At 35.5% G+C, this 24,886-nt stretch overlaps 1 protein-coding gene across 1 annotated transcript in view; it reads left to right on the top strand.

Annotated features, from left to right (window-relative positions):
- LOC106086115 (headcase protein) overlaps window positions 1-24,886 on the top strand; it is a 608,207-nt gene that overhangs the window by 565,401 nt on the left and 17,920 nt on the right. The gene's annotated exons all lie outside the window — the stretch shown is intronic.

Here is a 24,886-nt window from a genome sequence, read left to right as displayed (position 1 = left end):
ATCAAAACAAAGAAAAATAATTGCTGGATTTCTCTGTCCAGCTGAAACCAATAGGCTTTGAATTTGCAAAATAAAAAACTTTTTAAAAATGTAATGGGGCGCTATTGCGATTTCTAAGCTTCCTCATCAATCGACTAAGCCCCAAATAGATTACATGCTTCCACCTATTCTCTAATAAGTGAGCTGTGTTATGGTAGAGCATGCCTTATTGAGCATAACTTTGTATCATATCATGGTAACTTTCTTCGAGCGCAGTAAGAAAAGAAACCACCAACCGCCAATATCTCTCCCAAAAAGAACATCTAGCATTAACAACACACACCTGTTAGGAGGCAATCTTTGATTGCCAAAGTAACCTTTCAATGTTTGCTTATTGTGGCATACACATTTATCGGCGTGCCGTCCGTTCATTTATCTGTCTTTGCGCTTCTTTTTATAATTTTAATATTTTTTTTAGGAGTTTATGGCTTTAAAAGGTTTCTATTTAATTTTTAATATTTTTTAAAGTAACCCACTGCTTTTCAAACGACTAATTTATGTGTTCCTACTCATTTCAAGCTACTTCAAATTGCGAACAATTAATTTATATTACCTCTGCATTTAATTATACACAGTTATTTTAAATTCCCACACTTGAGTAAATCCCGTGTAACTAAACGCTACTCTACTACTAGGAGGTAATGCATAGCTCTGCATACTGTGTTTAAACTCCCGTCATTTTCGCTTATAGTCATAGTCATCGTCAACCTCATCACCATTCTCGTTAGCCCCTAAGAGTATGCAATGATTGTGCAAAACAACATTCTGCAAATACTGCACACTTAAGACAAACACTTAACACAAACGATAGACAACCTTAAGCCACTTAAAGTTCATGTTAAATACATGGCAATACTTCTCCTACGTTAAGCTTAAAACATTTGCACTATTCTTCGGTTGCTGCTGCTTTTGCTATGTGGCCAGTGGGTGATTTCCTTTTGTACCAACCATCTATCCATCCATGGACGTCAACGGCCAATAGCATTGAGCATTCGTTGGTCTTTATCTCTAAATCTATGGTGGAGCTGTTGTCATAGTGAAATCTAGATTTTCTGCTCTGTACATTTGTGACACGCATTTAAATTAAGTGTAAATGACAGAAGATTTGTGTTGAACAAAACAATTCCCTCTATTGTTTTGTATGAATGTGAACATCACAACACAACACAACACAACATCACATCAACACCAAGAAGTAGACAATGCAATTCGTTTTCGTTGCAGATTTCTTCTGCTGCAATGTAGGAACTTTCTAGTGGTAGCCCCAAATCAACTTCCTCTCAGAGTTTTGGTGGGAGGAGCTCTCTGCCATTATGGAAATTTTTAAATAGAAAAATATAATAACTTCATTTCAGTTTCATATAAAAACCCTAGTCGTGTTTGCACTTGATACTCTAGGAAAAGTTTAGGAAATTCTATTTTTTTGTTATGGTTCAAAAAAAAAAATAATTGCTAGGAAATAACGACAAGAATGTGAAGGTTTGTTAGGACGTAGGATTAGCATTCTTGGAAATCATGTTCTCATACACTCTAAAATTAGAAATTTTGTAAATTTTGAGCTTTAAATGAAAATTTTGCTTAGATTTTATTTAGTAGAAATTTTTGACAAAATTTTATTTCTTTGCGGATGAAACTTTAAAAAGGTCAACTACATCCTAGACATATCAAACATTTATTTTTGCAAAAACTTTATTTCTATAGAACATTTTGGCAAAATTTAATTTCTATAGGAAATTTTGTCAAAATTTCATTTCTGTAAGAAATGTTGTAAAAATTTCATTTCTAGAAGAAATTTTGTCAAAATTTCATTTCTATAGGAAATTTTGTCAAAATTTCATTTCTATAGGAAATTTTGTCAAAATTTCATTTCTATAGCAAATTTTGTCAAAATTCCATTTCTATAGGAAATTTTGTCAAAATTTCATTTCTATAGGAAATTTTGTCAAAATTTCATTTCTATAGGAAATTTTGTCAAAATTTCATTTCTATAGAAAATTTTGTCAAAATTTCATTTCTATTGGAAATTTTGTCAAAATGTCATTTCTATAGGAAATTTTGTCAAAATGTCATTTCTATAGGAAATTTTGTCAAAATTGCATTTCTATAGGAAATTTTGTCAAAATTTCATTTCTAAAGAAATTTTGTCAAAATTTCATTTCTATAGGAAATTTTGTCAAAATTTCATTTCTATAGGAGATTTTGTCAAAATTTCATTTCTATAGGAAATTTTGCCAAAATTTCATTTCTATAGGAAATTTTGTCAAAATTTCATTTCTATAGGAAATTTTGTCAAAATTTCATTTCTATAGGAAATTATGTCAAAATTTCATTTCTATAGGAAATTTTGTCAAAATTTCATTTCTATAGGAAATTTTGTCAAAATTTCATTTCTATAGGAAATTTTGTCAACAATTCATTTCTATAGGAAATTTTGTCAACATTTCATTTCTATAGGAAATTTTGTCAACATTTCATTTCTATAGGAAATTTTGTCAAAATTTCATTTCTATAGGAAATTTTGTCAAAATTTCATTTCTATAGGAAATTTTGTCAAAATTTCATTTCTATAGGAAATTTTGTCAAAATTTCATTTCTATAGAAAATTTTGTCAAAATTTCATTTCTATAGAAAATTTTGTCAAAATTTCATTTCTATAGGAAATTTTGTCAAAATTTCATTTCTATAGGAAATTTTGTCAAAATTTCATTTCTATAGGAAATTTTGTCAAAATTTCATTTCTATAGGAAATTTTGTCAAAATTTCATTTCTATAGGAAATTTTGTCAAAATTTCATTTCTATAGGAAATTTTGTCAAAATTTCATTTCTATAGGAAATTTTGTCAAAATTTCATTTCTATAGGAAATTTTGTCAAAATTTCATTTCCATAGGAAATTTTGTCAAAATTTCATTTCCATAGGAAATTTTGTCAAAATTTCATTTCTATAGGAAATTTTGTCAAAATTTCATTTCTATAGGAAATTTTGTCAAAATTTCATTTCTATAGGAAATTTTGTCAAAATTTCATTTCTGTAGGAAATTTTGTCAAAATTTCATTTCTATAGGAAATTTTGTCAAAATTTCATTTCTATAGGAAATTTTGTCAAAATTTCATTTTTATAGGAAATTTTCTAAAAATTTCATTTCTATAGGAAATTTTCTAAAAATTTCATTTCTATAGGAAATTTTCTCAAAATTTCATTTCTATAGGAAATTTTCTCAAAATTTTATTTTTCTTATTTTCTTGAATTTTTTCTCTTATCGTCCTTTACAACTCTACACCTTACAGAGTTCCCTAGCCTTTCTTTGACTTCGAAATATGGTATTTGTTTATTTGTATGTTATTGTTTGAGATGTTGTTGCTGCAACATTGGCTTATGGCTGTTTATGTTCTTGCAGTTTTTTGTTGCATTGTTGCAATTTCATTTCACTTCTTGTGTTCTTTTAAAGGAGCCTGAGAGCTTATATGTAACAACAATAGCAACAACTAAAACTCTTGAAAACAGGCAGCCCTACATTATACTGTCCGTCCGTTGCATGGGACTGATAGATATACAATGCCAGCATTATACGAGTTTCATTGTCATTGTCACAATTGTATGTTGCCGCCTTAGAATTGAAGCCCAAGGATACTGAGGAGGAGAGAAAATCCTTTTTGATCCTGTTGTACTTTGTGTGTATTGCTGGCACAGAGTGTATTGCAAAAAAGGAAAAGCTATCAGGGAGCAAGGGAATTTGTTATCAAGCTTTGTTTAAATATTCATTTCATTTTCAGAAATGAAAATCTCTATTTTGCATAGGTGGTGAAGGGAAAAAAAAAAGGGGAAAACAACAAAAACCTTACAAAGCAACAGGACTTGGTAAGAGAGAATTGCGAGAAAGCACCCACCATTGTATGTCCTTGCTTGTTTTTCCCATAGCCTAATGCTGGCACCATCTGCTATTTGCTATTGTTTCGATGCCAATGTTTGTCATTTGTGATGTTTAGTCTCATTTTGTACCATTTTATTGTCTAAGAAAACGACAACAGCAATGTGAAATGAATTTTCCTGGCCTCTAGACTGTATGCACTTGGAGTTTTTTTGCTTTACCGTCTGGCTTTATTGGACAAAGTCTGGCCTTATTATTAGCTTAAGTTGAGTGTTGCCAGGAAAATTTTATTGAGAATTTTGTTAAAATTTTATTTTACAGAGATAAGTGTGAATATTTTATTTATTTAGAAAATTTGTATCAAAATTTAATATCTATAAGAAATTTTGTCAAAAATATATTTCGAACATATTCCGGCTCGAGAACATTTTCAATGCTTTCTATTCAGAATAGCATAGCGAAGAACTTATGAAAGTTAGGCAATAATGAGCTGTTTTCAAAACACTTTGACTGATGTGGTGAATCGCGACTTCTGATACACCATGTATCTTCATTAACATCTTTGTCAAATTGATTAAGGTGCTCTACAAACCCAACGACTATTGAGTATGGTGTAGAGCACACTTTTGTTCTGCCTGCCCCTTAGCTTTCCGCCTAAGCACATAAAGAGAACAGAAAGACTTATTTTCTACTATTCCGACAGAAACCAATCATCAATGCTCAAAACAACAAGGGAGACTTATTGAGTCCTGTTTTAGAATAAAAGCGCACTCTACACCGTATTCAATAATCGTTGGGTATGTAGAGCAACTTAATCAATTTAACAAAGGTGTTGACGAAAATACATGACGTGTCAGAAATTGCGATCCACCATGCCAGTCAAGGTGTTTTGAAAACAGCACACAATTGCTTTACGTTTATAAGTTCTTTGCTATAGAAAATGTTGTCAACATTTTATATCTATACTAAATTATGTCAAAATTTTGTTTTTATACAAAACTACCTGAACCGGAGCCGCTCTGCTGCGCCTTCTTTGACTTTATATCGAACAAAATTACCCTTTGAATATTTATTTTCGACAATTATAGATCTTTTGTTCAAATACCATGCTACTCTTGTGACTCTGTAATTGCATTCTTTCTTCTGTCAGTCATTAGCTGTTACTTTTAGCTTGCTTTAGGAAAAAAGTGTTAAAAAGTATATTTGATTAAAGTTCATTCTAAGATTTATTAAAAATGCATTTACTTTCTTTTAAAAAATCCGCAATTACTTTTTGGGCAACCCAATATATCGCTTAACAAACAGTACAACAATGAAAATGCAAAGTTTTCCCATGGACATTCCACAAAGAAACAGGGGCAAACTTTTCACATATCGATAGGGGCAGGCCGATTAAAGTTTAAGCTCAATGATAAGGGGCCTAGTTTTTATAGCCGAGTCCGAACGGCGTGCCGCAGTGCGACACCTCTTTGGAGAGAAGTTTTGCATGGCGTAGTACCTCACAAATGTTGCCAGCATTAGGAGGGAAAAACCACCGCTGAAAAATTTTTCTGATGGCCTCGCCAGGATTCAAACCCAGGCGTTCAGCGGACATGATAACCTCTTCGCTATGGTGGCCTCCAGTATAACAAAATAAAGGTCTTTATCTAAATTCCATATAATCTTTATTGGTCTATGAATTCGCTTGGGGGTTTTGGGGTCACTTATGTTTGGATGTTAGATGTACTGCCTTCTTAAAAGACTTTATTTGAGCCTGATTTTTTCATGGAAGTGGGAAACGCTCCAGGGTGGTTTGGGATGTGGTTTAAGGATGTGGTGTGGACCCCCAGAAACGTGGTCCTGAAAGTTAGTATGAATTTCGTTTTATACTCCCAAATACTTTTCATTTGATCCCCATAATACCATGATCGGTAAATATGTATGTCCAATTTAAGGGTGTCTTCTGGGGTGAGGTGTGCCCCAAGATACCTAAACCTGAAAAAAAAATTACGGCATAGTGCTCTACTCTCAAATACCAATTATTTAAATCCCATATTGCCATTGGTTTAAGAAGAGTTTATAGGATGAGGCATCCCCCAAATACTTGGCCCCAAAATTGGTTGTCAAATTCCTTTTCTAATCTCAGCTACCTTTCATTTGATCCACATATTGCCATGGTTGGTAAATTTTTACATTTTGGGGGATTTTTTTGGGGAAGGGACGGTGCCCCATATACATGATCTCAATTTTTGATATCAGATTCGTATTCTGCTCGCAAATACCTTTCATTTGAGTCCCATATTGTGATTGGTCTTTATATATATTTGATAGGTTTTGGAGGTGGGGCGGCCCCCCTAGGTACCCTATCCGAACTTTTGTTTTAAGGTTACTAAGACAGCACACAAAATTTCGCTTAAATAGCACCACCTGTTTGGCGTTTCTGAAAATTGAGATAAGTGGGAAGGTCCGCACTCCTTCAGATATCAACAAATTTAGGATCACAATGCACCATCTGTAAAAATTTAAAAAAAAAAAACGGTTCAACCGTTTTTGAGTCTATACGGAACATACAAACACAAATTGATTTTTATATATAAGACTAGCTGGCCCGGTGCGCTTCTCTACACCATAATGACTTTTTGAAATTAGATTTTTCTTTAAGCAATTCTAGGCTGGTGTTTAAGACATTCGGGACTACGGGTCTCGTTCAGATCCACACTAATTAATTTTTGTTTTGTATTGGTTATCTACTTTCAAAATCACATTTTAAATCTACCACTTGGGATAGCAAATTTTTAAGGATCTTCTACCGTATACCTTTAAATGCTGTCCTATATGTTATTTTTAAAGACCCAAAATACCATTTATTTGAGTCCTTTATTGTCGCGATCGACATGTCCTGCTGAAGGACAGGACGTGACCCAGATACTTGGATCTTTATATCAACATAAGATTCGAACTCTAATGTCGTAATTTTAATTCCCATATTATTCCGTTCGATCAACACATTGAAGGGTATTTAGTGGGTGGACTGGTCCCAGAATATGTCAAATGTGTACATCAGATTCGTAGTCAACCCCCAAAGAACTTTCATTACCAATTTTGCGCCGTTGGACATTCATGCCCGTTTTGGGGGTTTTTAAGGTTTGGAGGGCTCCGCAGAACTAATTCTTACAACAGATGTATACTCAACTTCCAAATACCTTTCACTTCATACCCAATCGATAATTATGTCCTGTTGAGGGGTTTTGGGGATGGGGAGGCGCCTCGGACACCAAGAAATACATTTTTATACTAGACTCTTATTCTACTTTTAAGTACCTTTCAATTGATATCCATATTGTCCCAATTGGTAAATATGCCCTGCTGGGGCGTTTTGGGGGTAGGGGCGCCTCTCAGACACCAAGGAATAATTTTTATGTCAGATTTGTACTCTACTTTTAAATACCTTTTATTTGATACCCACATTGTTCCAATCGGTAAACGTATCCGTTCGGGTGGGTTTTGGGATGGGGCGTCCCCCAATTCATTTGACCCCAACATTTTACACCAATTTTGTGTGTTTTAAGGTGTCAAGCAAAGTTTCGCTTAAATCAATGCACCCATCCCCGAGATCTGCCATTTTTGAAAATGGAGGTATGGGGGAGGGTCCGCCCCCTCTTCGGATATCAAAAAATTTATTACCCTATTTTCACCGCGGGCTCTAACTGCGAAAATTTCATTAAAATCGGTTCAGCCGTTTTTGAGTCTATGCGGAACAGACAAACAAACCAACAAACAAAGCGCAACAATTTTTTTATTAATTTTCCAAATTTAATTTTTATCAAAAATTTTGTTAAATTTCTTTTTGCAAAAAAGGGTGTCAAATTTGTGTGTTTTTAGATTTATCTTGTTGATATTTTCATTTTTTTTTTTCTTTAATAAAATGTATCCTTTTTTTTATTTTGTCCATATTTGAACAAAAATAAGTTTTAAAGAAAAATATTTTGAAAATGTTCTTTCTACAAATTACTTTGTCATTTTGTTATTTCGTCAAAAATTGTTTATATAAAATTGTGTCTCTTACCATCCAGGCAACACTGCCTTTAAGGCTCTTGTTTGTCCATGCTCATCCACTTCCCCTCTTAATGGTTCGCTTTGTTTTGTTAAAACATAATAATTTTTGAAAATCATATACAAATTTCCTCTAATAGCCACAAACTGAGGCAGCTAAACAAAAGCAAAATTGCCCTTTGTTACCAACCATGCAATAAAAGAATAAATAATTTCTATAAGCACCTGGTTTTTCTTTGGCTTCCCTGCGGTGGACTATAACAATAGACCGCAAATTTTGCCATTAGCCAAAAATTAATTTGAAAATCACTCATTGTCTAGTTTTTAACCTTTTTTGCTCAACTCAAAACGCCCACAGAGCTTTAATGTAATGAAAATTTCCCTTGCAGTACTGCCATATGGCTTCCAAATGCACATTAATGCAAGTTTTTTTTACCTCATTTTTGACACTCTTTTTTTCTCTATGGCCCACTTGAAAAATTATCATTAGTTTTTTATGTTGTTTTTCTTTTTCTCCAACTTTATTGCTTTAAGCAACGAATAAACGCTCCTTCTTCTTCTTTTTCTGTGTAGTCTTCGATAAATTTTCTTTAATTTGATTTTATGATTGTGTTGGTGTTTGGTGTCATTTGCTTTTCTTAAGCCTTTGGGACATTCTGCACTTTTCTCCAACGCCCACCTTTCTTCAGTTTAATGGGGATTTTCTTTAATTTTCCTTATTGTGTGTGTGGGGGGACATATAGCCACATAAATTTCTATAGAAAAATTGCTTAATCTAACCATATATGATAATGTTTTATTGTTTGGCGTCTTTATGCCCCCAATGGCAGTTGGGTTGACAATTTTCTTTGTAACCATTTATTGTGCATTGTTAGGCTTTTGATGCATAAAAAAAAACGCCTACTTGTTGGGATTATTAAGCTGTATGCCAGTTTGCCCACAAGACATGAAATTTTCAATCAACAAGGAAAAATTTTTAATTCAAAATATTCGAGTAAACAAAAATATTGACAAAATTTTTGATGGAACAAAAATTTTGACAAAATTTTCTATAGAAATAAAATTTTGACAAAATTTTGTATGGAAATAAAATTTTGATTAATATTTCTATAGAAAAAAATTTTGATAACATTTTTATCCATATGCATATATAGACCGATCTGAACCATATATGACACGATGTCGAAAAGCCTAACATAAGTCACTGTGTCAAATTTCAGCGAAATCGGATTATAAGTGTGACTTTAAATCGAGAGATCGGTCTATATGGAAGCTATATCCAAATCTGAACCGATCTAGGCCATATTGCAGAAGGATGTCGACTGGCCTTACACAACTCACTGTCCCAAATTTCATCAAAATCGGATAATATTTGTGCCTTTTATGGGCCTTAAACCTTAAATCGAGAGATCGGTCCATATGGCAGCTATATTCAAATCTTAACCGATCTGGGCCAAATAACAGAATATTGTCGAAGAACCTAACGCAACACACCGCCGCCCCAAATTTTAGCGAAATCGGATTATAAATGTGCCTTTTATGGTCCCAAAACCTTCGGTCCATATGGAAGCTATATTCAAATCTGGACCGATCTTGGCCAAATTGAAGAGGGCTGACGAAGAACCTAACGCAACTCACTGTTTCAAATTTCAGCGCAATCGCACAATAAATGCGCCTTTTAAGGGCTCATAACCTTAAATCAAGAGATCGGTCTATATGAAAGCTATATCCAAATCTGGACCGATTGCAGAAAGATGTCGACGGGCCTAGCACAACTCACTATCCCAAATTTCGCCGACATCGGACAATAAATGCGCCTTTTATGGGCCTAAAACCTTAAATCGAGAGATCGGTCTATATGGCAGCTATATCCAAATCTAAACCGATCTGGGCCAAATTGCAAAATGTTGTCAAAGAACATAACGCAACTCACTGTGTCAAATTTCGGCGAAATCGGATTATAAATGTGCCTTTTATGGGCCCAAAACCTTATATCGAGAGATCAGTCTATATGGCAGCTATATCCAAATCTGGACCGATCTGAGCCAAATTGAATAACGATATCGAAGGGCCTAACACAACTCACTGTCCCAAATTTTGGCGACATCGGACAATAAATGCGCCTTTTATGGGCCCAAAACCTTAAATCGAGGGATCGGTCTATATGGCACCTATATCCAAATCTGAACCGATCTGAGCCATATTGCAGAAAGATGTCGAGGGGCCTAACACAACTCACTGTCCAAAATTTCATCAAAATCGGATAATAAATTTGCTTTTTATGGGCCCAAGAACATAAATCGGCGGATCGGTCTATATGGGGGCTATATCAAGATATAGTCCGATATAGCCCATCTTCGAACTTAACCTGCTTATGGAGAAAAAACGAATCTGTGCAAAGTTTCAGCCCAATATCTCTATTTTTAAAGACTGTAGCGTGATTTCAGCAGACAGACGGACGGACATGGCTAGATCGTCTTAGATTTTTACGCTGATCAAGAATATATATTTTATAGGGTCGGAAATCGATATTTCCATTGCAAACGGAATGACAAAATGAATATACCCCCATTCTGCAAAAAATATTCTTAAGAATTAAAGGTTCGACTAAATTTTATATGGTTGTACAACTTGGAGCTCGACACAAGCGACTACCCGCAAGTTTTTACAAATCGCTGCCTACGACAAATACTTCGAATTTTCTGGCCAGACTGTATTTGAAATGAAGAATGGACTTCGTTGGGTCATATCCCATGCCGACCGCTCGATTATATAGCAAGAAATATCCTAGACTGGAACCCACAAGGACGACGAAGTAGGGTACACCCGAAAAACATGTGGATCCGCTGTACGAAAAGAGAGTTGAAATCAACTCATATATCGTGAAATCAAGCCAAGACTTTTCTTCTACAAAACTAAAGTTTTCCTGAAATTTTGGCTTTTTAACCCATTATTACTTCTTTACTTAAAAATTCTTCCTCCATTTTCACGTACTTCTCTAATTTCCATATATCTCAGTTCTATCTCATAAAGTTCAGCAGGTGTCAACAAAGGTCTTCTTCGTTGTGTAATCTCTCGAGAATTCAAATCAAAATCTTAAGTTATTACTCTGAGTCAACATTTACTTGAAGAAGATTCAGAATAAAGAAGGCGTATGCCAAATCATCAGAGAGAGCCCAGCAGTTGACAGAACAAAGTCAACAAAACAATACAGTCCATTAAATAAACAAAAGCCTAAAAGCATACTACAAAACAAAGGGGCATCTGCCAAAAATAAAAACAATTAAGCAGATTTCCTTCACAGTTCACTTTTCAAGGGTGTTTACTTAATTTACTGATTATTATTATCATTATTTTCAAAGAGAATTCATTCCATAGAAGAACAGCATAAATACACGTTGACATGCTACAGTTTGCTTAAACTGGAAAGTGGACACTTAGTACAAAGAGTAGGGCAAAGAGACCCAAGCATGGCAAAAACGAAAAAACAATCAAGGCCATAAATTAATATTGACTTTCCTCTTGTGGAAAGGGGGCTAAAATCAAAAGAAGATATGTTACACAAGTATCAGTTTAATTGAATGGAAATGTCAATGACTAGCCAAAGAAACGCTTCTTCGTTTATACGCCTCTGTACGTCTTTTTCATTTATACTTAAGAATATTTGTACTAGAACAAGCAACACATTTTTGGCAAATAGAAAAAACAAAAACCAAGGGATGATTATCATGAAACTATGAATGTCAGCATCATTGCTGTCTGGGCCTAAAACAATAACTGTTGGCATTCTTATAAGGCAATGGCTGGACCCTGGTTTCAATTTCAAGTGTTTAGCAAAGTCCGCATTTCCCATAAAGAAAATGAAAAACAATACATCACCCCAGTCTTCATTAGGAATTTGTTGATGTTGCAGTTAAGGGTATGGAGAACAATAACATCTCACTGAAACTCTATCTATTAAACAAATATTAGTACTAATTTCTTAAGTAGAAGAAAAATCCAATTTTATCTATTTTTCTCTCCTTTGACATTGGATGTGGCATAAAAGGCGTTTTTATGACCATCAATGAAATATGAACCCTTAAATGAACTATCAGCCCATAAAGTGTCAATGAAAACTAGGGAGGGCTTCTATTCCTGCTTGTTGTTCAATACCTAAAGTATTTCAAAAGGGAGTTGTGTTGCTGAGTATAAAGACATTTACTTTTATTTTCCTTCCAGGAAGTAATTAATCTCAATTTTCAAAGGGACCTAAACTACTTAATGCGAATATTTATGTTGAATGGTATTGCAAATAGTAATCAGCAGTGAATGAAGAAAACATAGACAAGTAAATAATTAAGTTTTATTTTATTTCTTAATTTATTTTTTTTTAATTTAAGTTCTTAAACATTTTTTTTAAAATTCTAGTTCTTTAGAAAATTTTGTCAAAACTTCATTTCTATAGGAAATTTTGTCAAAATTTCATTTCTATAGGAAATTTTGTCAAAATTTCATTTCTATAGGAAATTTTGTCAAAATTTCATTTCTATAGGAAATTTTGTCAAAATTTCATTTCCATAGGAAATTTTGTCAAAATTTAATTTCTATAGGAAATTTTGTCAAAATTTAATTTTTATAGGAAATTTCATTTCTATAGGAAATTTTGTCAAAATTTCATTTCTATAGGAAATTTTGTCAAAATTTCATTTCTATAGGAAATTTTGTCAAAATTTCATTTCTATAGGAAATTTTGTCAAAATTTCATTTCTATAAGAAATTTTGTCAAAATTTCATTTCTATAGAAAATTTGGTCAAAATTTCATTTCTATAGGAAATTTTGGCAAAATTTCATTTCTATAGGAAATTTTGTCAAACTTTCATTTCTAAAGAAAATTTTGAAAAAAATTAAATTCTAAAGAAAATTTTGTCAAAATTTCATTTCTATAGGAAATTTTGTCAAAATTTCATTTCTGTAGGAAATTTTGTCAAAATTTCATTTCTATAGGAAATTTTGTCAAGATTTCATTTGTATAGGAAATTTTGTCAAAATTTCATTTGTATAGGAAATTTTGTCAAAATTTCATTTCTATAGGAAATTTTGTCATAATTTAAATTTTTTATGATGGATTTTTGGGGTAGGGCGTCCCCCACTGTTATTTGACCCAAATTTATATACCAAGTTTGGGTTATTGGGTTACCATAAGAAGACATACAAAATTTCGCCTAAATTGTTGCACAAATCCACATGCATGGCACCCTATGATATGCCAAAAATACTAAATTTGTATAAAATGTTGGGGTCAAATAACCTGCGGTAAGGTTATTTGGGAGGCCTTATCCCAAAACCCACCCGAACAGACATGTTTACCGATTGGGACAATTTGGGTATAAAATGAAAGGTATTGAAGAGTAGAATGCGAACTTGGCATAAAAAAGGCACTCTAAGTGCGGTATCTGAGGGGCCTCCTTGGTGTCTGAGGGGCCTTTCCACCCCCAGGACATACTTACCTATTGAGACAATATGGGACTCAAATGAAAGGTATTTGGAAGTTGAATGTATATATGGTATTCAAATTGTCCTAGGTCCAAAACCGCCACAAAAGTAGCGTTCAAAATTAAAAGTGGACAAATGTGGACAATATGGAACTCCAATGAAAGGTATTCGAAAGGAGAGTACGAATATGATTATCGAATATTAAAAATTGGGTGTAATTACCAAAGGGGCCACTCCAAAAGCAAAGCCGTTCCAAGTGGGCATATTAGCGTATCATAACAATATGAAACTCAAATAAAAGGTGTTTGGGAGTAGGTTACCAATATGGCATTAAAAAAGAGGTTCAAGGTAAAGGATGTTTCCTACCCTTCAAAACAATTTCCAAATAAAAAGTAATCGGTAGTACATAAACAAATTATACTGGGGAGAAACACATGGTAGCAAGTAAGAAACTTATTTACGTGGTGCTAATAAAGGGGCAGCAGAGCGGGCCGGGAACTGTTAGTGTATCATATATAATTCCCAAGTACTATTTTTGCAGCCGCCATGAGGGCCTGGCACTTGTGTACTTTACTTCGAAATATCTATCCCTTGATTCCCACATTGGCAAAATTATGCAATTAAACTATTTTGGGTTGGTTTTAGGGGTATAGCGCTACATATAGGGTTGCCCAAAAGGTAAATGCGGAGTTTTTAAAAAAAAGTAAATGCATTTTTAATAAAACTTAGAATGAACTTTATTCAAATATTGGGTTGCCCAAAAAGTAATTGCGGATTTTTTAAAAGATTAATTGCCATTTTGTTCGATAATCTTTTGCCATCGTCCTGGCAAATTTAGTATTCCACGCTCATAGAACTTCTGGCATTTATCTGCAAAAAACTGAACCAAGTGCGATTTTATAGCCTCATCATTGCCAAAAGTTTTACCATTTAAGGAATTCTGCAAAGATCGAAATAATGGTGCAAGGTCAGGGCTATATGGTGGATGCATCAAAAGTTCCCCGCCAAGCTCACTCAGTTTTTGGCGAGTGACCAAAGATGTGTGCGGTCTAGCGTTGTCCTGGTGGAATATGACACCTTAACGATTGACCAATTCTGGTCGCTTCTCCTTGATGGCTGTATTCAATTTGTCCAATTGTTGACAGTAAACATCTGAATTAATCGTTTGGTTCCTTGGAAGCAGCTCAAAATATACCACACCCTTCCAATCCCTCCCACCAAACAGACAGTATAACCTTCTTTTGGTGGATATCAGCCTTTGAAGTGGTTTGAGCTGGTTCACCATACTTGGACCCTGATCGTTTTCGACTAACGTTGTTGTAAACAATCCATTTTTCATCTCCAGTTATGATTCGTTTCAAAAACGGATCGAATTTATTGCGTTTAAGGTGCATATCACAAGCGTTGATTCGGTTTGTTAAATGAATTTCTTTCAATACATGTGGTACCCAAATATCAAGCTTTTTCACCAGTCCAAGACTTTTTATGTGATAATGAACGGTTGATTTTGGTATATTTAACTTCTATCCTATCTCACGCTCAGTTACATGACGATCCAATTCGATTAATGCTTTGATTTGGTCATCATCAAATTCATTTGGCCGACCTGAACGTGGCTCATCTTTAAGTGAAAAATCTCCAGAACGGAATTTGCGAAACCAATTGCCCCAGAATTGGATATAGCTGCCATATAGACTGATCTCTCGATTTAAGGTCTTGGGCTCATAAAAGGCGTATTTATTGTCCGATTTCGCTGAAATTTGGGACAGTGAGTTGTGTAAGGCCCTTGGACATCTTTTTTCAATTTGGTCCAGATCGGTGGACATAGCTGCCATATAGACCGATCTATCGATTTAAGGTCTTGAGCCCATAAAATGTGCTTTTAGTGTCCGATTTCGTTGAAATTTGCAACAGTGAGTTATGGTAGGCCACTAGACATCCTTCTTCAGTTTGGTCCAGATCGGTCCAGAATTGGGTATAGCTGCCATATGGACCGATCTATTGATTGAAGGTCTTGAGCCCATAAAAGACGCATTTTTTCTCCGATTTCGCTGAAATTTAGGACAGTGAGTTGTGTTATCTCATTCGGTATCCTTCTTGAGGATGGCTCAGATCGGTCCAGATTTGAATATTGCTGTCATATAGACCGATCTCTCCATTCAAGGTTTTGGGCCCATAAAAAGCGCATTTATTGTCCGATTTCGTTGAAATTTGGGACAATAAGTTGTCTTAGGCCCTTCGTCACCTTCTTTCAATTTGGCCCAGATCGGTCGAGATTTAGATATAGCTACCATATAGTCCAATCTCTCGATTTTAGGCCTTGGGCTCATAAAAGGCGCAGCTTTTGTCCGATTGCGGTGAAATTTGTGACAGTGAGTTGTGTTAGGTCCCACAGTATCCTTCTAGAAGATGACCCAGATCGGTTCAGATTTGGATATAGCTACCATATAGTTCGACCTCTCCATTTAAGGTCTTGGCCCCATAAAAAGCGCGTTTATTATCCGATTTCGCTGAAATTTGACTTATGTTAGGCTTTTTGACATCCGTGTCCTATATGGTTCACATCGGTCTATATTTGGATATAGCTGCCAAAAAGACCAATATTGAACCAAAATTTAACAGTGACTTGTATTTATTAGACCACTCAATGTCCGTGTCGAATTTGGTCAAAATCGCTATGGGTGCATAAATAATGGATTTTTCACCGGATTATGACGAAAGGTGGTTTACATACAGTGGCACAGAAAAGTCTACATACCCAACTCAAAACACCCATTTTACAAAACGAATTTTTTATAGGAAAAAGTTTTTCTATCAATTGTCTTTTGTTGCTAAAATTGTTTACCTTGGTTCAGAGTATCATAATTAGTTAAAATTTTTCGGGTAAAATCTTATTCCAACTACGTTACTGTCAGTTTGCGTAACTGCTATTTTTGAAAAAGTATGGAGATATATCTGTGCCACTGTATATACCCAAGGTAGTGGGTATCAAAGCTCGGCCCGGCCGAACTTAATGCCATTTTACTCGTACTCGTTTTATTTTTCTATTTGTTGTAGAAACAGAGAACCATACGGTCTGAAGCCGGCCAATTGTATGAAATATTTCAGGTCCGAATAAATCATATTTTTATGAAATTTTTTCCACCTTTTTTTTTAGTAGAAATTTTTGTCAACATATTTTTTCAAATTTAAAAAAAAATTCCCTACGGAAAATATCGTCAAAAGTTTACAAAATGACAGTTATACCATTACTCTTGTTTTTTCTATTTTTCTTTAACCACCTGAGTAATACATTCCTTACCACAAATTCTTGTGATTCATTACCGAATGAAATTACTTAGAATTGCTCAATATGTAGCGTTTATTGACCTTCCCAATATTTATAGTCTTAACTAAAGCAATCTAACCTCTTGACTTAAATTCACCCCAAAAACTACGTTAACAGAACACATGCAATGTATCTCAGGTACGAAAAGACAATGAAAGGAAAAAACTATACCACCTATAAATGGTATGTCTGTCCGTCAGTTCTTTTGTCTTCGCTATACTCCTGCAGACATGTGAAAGTACTTTTGTATGACCATTTGAATTATTTAGTTAATGAATATACGTAAATTGAAAATAAGCAAAGGAACAAAACCAACCAAATAACAATAGTCTATAAAAGGATATGCACATATGGTTGTTAGGAGCACAACAATGCAGACTTATTTTAGCAAGGACTAGGTTCTAGTTATGAAACTTTTTTTCCGTTTTTCTTTCCCTAACATATATATAATTGGCAATAAAACCCGTCTGAAGACAAATGGTTAAGTAGTTAGCCTTTTTGTTTTTTCTTCTGTTTTTTGTGGTACCATGTCCAGGGCACACCTTCAGAATTGGGCTAATTTACCTCTGATAGCTTCATATGTGTAGTAGACAGACACAATAAAATTACGCACTTTGTGCTTGGTGTATAAGTCATGTGGTGCCCAATGTAACGTATGAACGTAAACATTACTTTTGGATTGTAATCAATTGCTCCATTGCGAGCAAACCTGTCATCGTTGCCATCGACGATATAAATATGTGGACTATATATTACACTGGGAAAATGTTTAGGGTATATGGGGGAAAAGTTTTAAAGTACAAAAACTATGCAGAAAAAACCTGCCTATATGGACACTGTCAATTATATTTAAAATGTTTAATAAGGCCAAAAGGGATTTTTTTCAACTCTACTGGGAGTGAGTATCCGTTTTTCTAGCCCGATAGAAATAATAAGTTCATATATCCGATATATGAGTATACCACCTTCGTTCTTTAAACAACTATGTCTGCAAACCATCGGCAATTGCTGCCTTTTATATGTTCAACTTTGATATTTGCAATTCTTCAAACCTTGTCTTCTTCATCTCAGCAAGAGAAGAGTATTCCCAATGAGTCATAGGCAGACCCATTTATGAGTATGCCACCTTCGTTCAGTCGGCAAACCATCGGCAATTGCTGCCTTTTATATGTTCAGCTTTGATATTTGCAATTCTTCATACATTGTCTTCTTCATCTCTACAAGAAAAGAGTATTCCCAATGAGTCATGGGCAGACCCATTTCCTCTCTGCGCCACAGTGAGCTACAAAATTGTTCATAATTTTCTTAACAGTATTGTTTTAGGACACAACACTGTTAAGAAAAGTATGAACGTTTGTGTTTGCTCAATAAAATAGGTCAACTTTTATAGCCCTGTCTGAACGGCTTGCCAAAAAAAGTTTTACTGAAGACCTCACAAATGTCGTCTGCATTAGTGAAGATTCGAACCCATGCGTTCACCGTCAAAGGCGGGTATGCTTACCTCTGCATCACTTCACCCTAGGATGGGGGTATACTAATTTCATCATTCCGTATGTAACACCTCGAAATTTTCGTCTAAGACCCGTGACATTATAAGTTCATTTAGTTATATCCGTTCGTCTTTCTGTCTGTCAAAAACAAGCTAACTTTCAAAGGTGTATAGTTAGGCGCTAGACATTTTGTACAAATACTTATTAGTGTAGGTCGATTGGGATTGTATATGGGCCATTCCTGTTCATGTTTGATATAGCTGCCATATAAACCGATCTCCCGATTTGACTTCTTGAGCTTCTCGAGGGCGCAACTATCCAATTTGGCTGAAATTTTGCACGTGGTGTTTTGGTATGACTACCAACAACTGTGTCAAAAACTTCATAGAGCTCACATAAAACTGAAAAAGTCATTCAAAGAACTTGACAAATGCGATCCATGGGGGAGGGTTCATAAGGTTTGGCCCGACCGAAATTAGGAAGCTTTTACTTAGTTACCAATGCAGACTTCATAGGCTTTATGTTTGTTTCTCTTTGAAGACGAGCTCAATGATCGGAGATTTTCTTTGTAAGTGCGAAAGGATTTAATCTTCACCTAACCAAAACCAAAATTTTTTCTCTGTGTATTTTAACTTATACGAATAAAGTTAGACATGTTCATATTATAGCCTGGACAAGAAACAATGAAAACCAATTTCATGACATTCAAGAAGGATGCATTGATAGTTGGTTGGTATTAGATATACCAGACGGAGGGACAGACATCTTTCAGCCACCAGACAGACATATCCAGTCACATATTATGACTCTGTTCAGACATTACAGAAAAATCTTACATTATAAAAGTAATAAGAGCGACCATGAACTGAGTTTAATGTACTTTTAATAATACTTAAGTAATTGCATTTAGACCTCGGTGCGGAAAAAAGTACAGAGTCATAATAAAAAAAAACAAGTAAAAGCGTGCTAAGTTCGGCCGGGCCGAAACTTATATACCCTCCACCATGGATCGCATTTGTCGAGTTGTTTTCCCGGCATCTCTTCTTAGGCAAAAAAGGATATAAGAAAAGAGTTGCTCTGCTATTAAAACGATATCAAGATTTGGTCCGGTTCGGACCACAATTAAATTATATGTTGGAGACCTGTGTAAAATTTCAGCCAATTCGTATAAGAATTGCGCCCATTGGGGCTCACGAAGTAAAATAGAGAGAACGATTTATATGGGATCTGTATCGGGCTATAGACCGATTCAGACCATAATAAACACGTTTGTTGATGGTCATGAGAGGATCCGTCGTACAAAATTTCAGGCATATCGGATAATAAATGCTACCTCTAGTGGTCAAGAAGTCAAGATCCAAGATCGGTTTATATGGCAGCTATATCAGGTTATGAACCGATTGGAACCCTACTTGGCACAATTGTTGGATATAATAACAAAACACGTCGTGCAAAATTTCATTCTGATCGGATAAGAATTACGCACGCCAGAGGCTCAAGAAGTCAAGACCCAAGATCGGTTTATATGGCAGCTATATCAGGTTATGGACCGATTGGAACCATACTTGGCACAATTGTTGGATATAATAACGAAATACTTCGTTCATTCAAATCGGATAAGAATTGTGCCCTCTAGAGGCTCAAAAAGTCAAGACCCAAGGTCGGTTTATATGGCAGCTATATCAGGTTATGGACCGATTTAAACCATACTTGGCACAGTTGTTGGGTATCATAACAAAACACGTCGTGCAATATTTCATTTCAATCGGATAAGAATTGCGCACTCTAGAGGCTCAAGAAGTCAAGACCCAAGATCGGTTTATATGGCAGCTATATCAGGTTATGAACCGATTGGAACCATACTTGGCACAATTGTTGGATATAATAACAAAACACGTCGTGCAAAATTTCATTGTGATCGGATAAGAATTACGCACGCCAGAGGCTCAAGAAGTCAAGACCCAAGATCGGTTTATATGGCAGCTATATAAGGTTATGGACCGATTTGAACCATACTTGGCACAGTTGTTGGATGTCATAACAAAACACGTCGTGCAAAATTTCATTCCAATCGGTTAAGAATTGCGCACGCTAGAGGCTCAAGAAGTCAAGACCCTAGATCGGTTTATATGGCAGCTATATCAAAACATGGACCGATATGGCCCATTTACAATACCAACCGACCTACACTAATAAGAAGTATTTGTGCAAAATTTCAAGCGGTTAGCTTAACTCCTTCGGAAGTTAGCGTGCTTTCGACAGACAGACGGACGGACGGACGGACGGACAGACGGACGGACATGGCTAGATCGACATAAAATGTCACGACGATCAAGAATATATATACTTTATGGGGTCTCAGACGAATATTTCGAGTAGTTACAAACAGAATGACGAAATTAGTATACCCCCCATCTTATGGTGGAGGGTATAAAAACGTCTTGCGATATTTCAGCAAATCGGATAGGAATTGCGCCCTCTAGAAGCTCAAGAAGTCAAGTCCCCAGATCTGTTTATATGACAGTTATATCAGGTTATGAACCGATTTGAACCATATTTGGCACAGTTGTTGGATATCATAACAAAATTCATTCAAATTGGATAAGAATTGCGCCCTCTAGAGGCTCAAGAAGTCAAGACCCAAGATCGGTTTATATGACAGCTATATTAGGTTATGGACCGCTTTGAACCATACTTGGCACAGTTGTTGGATATAATAACGAAACACGTCGTGTAAAATTTCATTCCAATCGGATAAGAATTGCGCTCTCTAGAGGCTCAAGAAGTCAAGACCCAAAATCGGTTTATATGGCAGCTATATCAGGTTATGGACCGATTTGAACCATACTCGGCACAGTTGTTGGATATCATAACAAAACACGTCGTGCAAAATTTCATCCTAATCGGATAAGAATTGCGCACTCTAGAGGCTCAAGAAGTCAAGACCCAAGATCGGTTTATATGGCAGCTATATCAGGTTATGGACCGATTGGAACCATACTTAGCACAATTGTTGGATATAATAACGAAATACTTCGTGCAAAAATTCATTCAAATTGGATAAGAATTGTGCCCTCTAGAGGCTCAAGAAGTCAAGACCCAAGATCGGTTTATATGGCAGCTATATCAGGTTATGGACCGATTTAAACCATACTTGGCACAGTTGTTGGGTATCATAACAAAACACGTCGTGCAATATTTCATTTCAATCGGATAAGAATTGCGCACTCTAGAGGCTCAAGAAGTCAAGACCCAAGATCGGTTTTTATGGCAGCTATATCAGGTTATGGACCGATTGGAACCATACTTGGCACAATTGTTGGATATAATAACGAAACACGTCGTGCAAAATTTCATTCTGATCGGATAAGAATTGCGCACACTAGAGGCTCAAGAAATCAAGACCCAAGATCGGTTTATATGGCAGCTATATCAGGTTATAAACCGATTTGAACCATACTTGGCACAGTTGTTGGATGTCATAACAAAACACGTCGTGCAAATTTTCATTCTAATCGGTTAAGAATTGCGCACGCTAGAGGCTCAAGAAGTCAAGACCCTAGATCGGTTTATATGGCAGCTATATCAAAACATGGACCGATATAGCCCCTTTACAATACCAACCGACCTACACTAATAAGAAGTATTTGTGCAAAATTTCAAGCGGTTAGCTTAACTCCTTCGGAAGTTAGCGTGCTTTCGACAGACAGACGGACGGACGGACGGACGGACGGACGGACGGACGGACGGACGGACGGACGGACAGACGGACGGACATGGCTAGATCGACATAAAATGTCACGACGATCAAGAATATATATACTTTATGGGGTCTCAGACGAATATTTCGAGTAGTTACAAACAGAATGACGAAATTAGTATACCCCCCATCTTATGGTGGAGGGTATAAAAATAATAATGAGACCGTACGCCATATGAGAACTGTGTACATTAGACTATCCCATCCTAAAGGGTGATTTTTTTGAGGTTAGGATTTTCATGCATTAGTATTTGACAGATCACGTGGGATTTCAGACATGGTGTCAAAGAGAAAGATGCTCAGTATGCTTTGACATTTCATCATGAATAGACTTGCTAACGAGCAACGCTTGCAAATCATTGAATTTTATTACCAAAATCAGTGTTCGGTTCGAAATGTGTTCAAATTTTGACAAATTTTGTTCAGCGATGAGGCTCATTTCTGGTTGAATGGCTACGTAAATAAGCAAAATTGCCGCATTTGGAGTGAAGAGCAACCAGAAGCCGTTCAAGAACTGCCCATGCATCCCGAAAAATGCACTGTTTGGTGTGGTTTGTACGCTGGTGGAATCATTGGACCGTATTTTTTCAAAGATGCTGTTGGACGCAACGTTACGGTGAATGAACACATGGAAATAGCAGAACACTATGAGCAAAATTTCAGCCAAATCGGACGAAAATTGGGGCTTCCAGGTGCTCAGGAAGTCAAATCGGGAGATCGGTTTATATGGGAGCTATATCAGATTATACAAAGATTTTGACCGTACGTGGGACAGTTGTTGGAAGTCATAGCAGAACACTATGTGCAACATTTCAGCCAAATCGGTGGAAAATTGAGGCTTCCAGGGGCTCAAGAAGTCAGATCGGGAGATCGGTTTATATGGGAGCTATATCAGGTTATAGACCGATCCAGACAGTACTTGGTACTGTTGTTGGAAGTCATAACATAACACTATGTGCAAAATTTCAGCCAAATCGGACAAAAATTGGGGCTTCCAGGGGCTCAGTTGGTCAAATCTGGATACCGGTTTATATGGGAGCTATATCAGGCTATACGAACGGACGGACATGGCTATTTCGACTCAGATTGCTCAGTTACAAAAAAGTTACAAAAAAGTTTAGCAAAAATAAATGTTTATAGAGGAGCTATATCAAGTTAGGGACCAATAGGGACCGGACTTGACATGGCTGATAGAAGTCATAACAAATAACCATGTGCAAAGTTCCAGACATACGGATAAGAGTTGCGCCCTCTGGAGGCTTAAGTCGTATAATAGGGAGATCGGTTAATACTCGTATGAGAGCTATACGAAAACGTGGATTGATTTTTCCCTTTTCGAATTCCAACCGAACTGCACTAATAATAAGTAGTTGTGCAAAATTTCGACCTATTAGCTTTACTTGCTCGTAAGTTAGCGTTCTTTGGACGGACGGACTAATGGTCATACTAGATCGACTTAAAATAATAATACATATTTTTTTCAAATGAAAAATAATAATAAAAATCTATTCGTTATGTTTGCCTGTTATGGCTGACCATTGATTTTATGTTTACTCATCTATTTTCCAAAGGCGAGAGAGAGATTTAGCCATGAGAATGAAAATCAATAGAAAAAATGTTTTTTTTGATTACATAAAATATTGGGTTGCCCAAAAAGTAATTGCGGATTTTTCATATAGTCGGCGTTGACAAATTTTTTCACAGCTTGTGACTCTGTAATTGCATTCTTTCTTCTGTCAGTTATCAGCTGTGAGTTTTAGCTTGCTTTAGAAAAAAAGTATATTTGATTAAAGTTCATTCTAAGTTTTATTAAAAATGCATTCACTTTCTTTTAAAAAATCCGCAATTACTTTTTGGGCAACCCAATATATTGCCAGCAAGCTATGAATATTGGGCCGGCAGACGGGAGGGCCGGACCACACTATAGCGCCGCAGAAGGGCCCTAACCAAGCGCCAAACCGTTCGCTAATGGTGTTTAGTCTGTGTCCGATCCGATCAATAAAAACCTTTCATTCTAATGATATTCATTTTCTTGGTCAAACAGCTCTCATCTCCCCACTTTGGGAAAAAATTAAAATATATAAAAAAGGATATTAAAACAAAATTTATTTTAAATAACAAAACAAAAAAAATAATATTTTTTATATAAAAAAAAATATTTGTGTGAAAATAGATAGCAACTTTGTAAAAAATTTAAACTTAATTAAAATAAATTTAACATTCCCTCCATTTTTTTTTTTCTTAAATTCATTACTTAGACATTTGTAATCATTTTCCATATATAAGTCTCTAACTATTCCCTTATCACCTGTGAATCACACCAACATTTTTGTGTGTCGGTTGCATTCTGATTGCTTGAATTCAATTTAACTTGAACTTATTGCTTACCACACGATGTAGTAGTAGTTCGCAATATGCCACGAAGAAACAAACCCCAAGGATATGATGGCTTACAACACATGAGTCCTTGATGATGGTATTTCAGGTTATTCGTTCACTGTTAACCGGCCAGACAGACCAAAGCAGGCTGCAGTATGATGGTAGTTTGGTTTGGTATTGTTTTCTGCGAGTAAGTTAAGTTAAGCATGTGGCACGTTTCCATTTTATGCTTCATTTATTGGCGCCGCCAAAAAATATTTCGAAACAAAAAAGAAAAAACAAGAGAATTGGAATGTAAGAGAAAAGTAGTAGTAATGGAAATGGTCCCTAGGTACCAAAGCAAATAAGCCAGAGGAAATAAAAAACAAAATACTATAATATATAAAAATATATTTAAGTTTATATACAGGTATATACACAAGCAAAGAGAAATTCCTTTTTATACACATGGCTCTACATATTGTTGCTCTCAAAGGATTCTTTGTGTATGTATTTCGGATAAACCTTTGATGTT

This window comes from Stomoxys calcitrans, chromosome 2 (genome assembly GCF_963082655.1).
Source record: "Stomoxys calcitrans chromosome 2, idStoCalc2.1, whole genome shotgun sequence".
NCBI classification, from domain to species: domain Eukaryota; kingdom Metazoa; phylum Arthropoda; class Insecta; order Diptera; family Muscidae; genus Stomoxys; species Stomoxys calcitrans.
Note: the sequence above shows the minus strand (reverse complement) of the source record. Positions and strands in the feature narration are given on the sequence as shown.